The sequence below is a fragment of the Culex quinquefasciatus genome, chromosome 2, assembly GCF_015732765.1.
Source record: "Culex quinquefasciatus strain JHB chromosome 2, VPISU_Cqui_1.0_pri_paternal, whole genome shotgun sequence".
In the NCBI taxonomy this organism is placed as follows: domain Eukaryota; kingdom Metazoa; phylum Arthropoda; class Insecta; order Diptera; family Culicidae; genus Culex; species Culex quinquefasciatus.
In genome coordinates, this window is record NC_051862.1 from 133,531,869 (window position 1) to 133,532,566 (window position 698).

General features: G+C 35.7%; 1 long non-coding RNA gene across 1 annotated transcript; it reads left to right on the forward strand.

Annotated features, from left to right (window-relative positions):
* On the forward strand, nt 1–409 carry LOC119767041. The gene is made up of 3 exons (XR_005277285.1): nt 1–21; nt 84–152; nt 218–409. It is a non-coding gene; the product is annotated as an uncharacterized LOC119767041 (long non-coding RNA).
* Nucleotides 410–698: the final 289 nt, after the last annotated feature.

The window sequence follows — 698 nt, forward strand, 5'->3', positions numbered from 1 at the left end:
CTGCAACATTGACGGAACTTGGTAAGATTTTTTCTGCTGGTTATTGAAATTGTAATTTTTTTTAAAATGATTTCCTATTCCAGATATTTAAGACAAACAGGCAACACAGATGCATCGCAAATCAAATGGAATCGGTCCCTGTGCATAGAAATGTAAGTTTTGTCTAATTGGTGATGTGGTCATCAATTCTAACCTAACTTTGTTTTCATTACTTCAGGTTTGCTCGGAAAGATACACCTTCCTACGTCAATCCCACTTGATTGCGCCACTTGGATTCCTCGGAACTTCCACCGAATGAATGAACTGGTGCTTCAAGTGCAGCGGAATTATCTGCCGCGGAAGCTGCTCTACGACCTTCCATCTGGTCTCACAAGAGGACATCTTCTTTGGCCCAATGTGTATAATTATTGTTAATTAAATGTAGTAAGTTTCAAACTTACACTAATAAATCATTCATGATGTTTCTTTTTCCTTTGCGTCGTAAAAAATATTTTTTAAATAAATTCCCATTTCAAAACAATAATTAAATGTAATCATTTTACCCAGATTCTGTGTAATTTTTTACCCAGATTCTGTGTAAAATTTTAAACAGATTGCTGTTTCAAAATTACACAGATTTGACAGACAACGGCTGTACACAGTTCTGTGTACAAGGCTTTTACACAGATTCTGTGTATTCCAGGTTTTGGACAATCTGT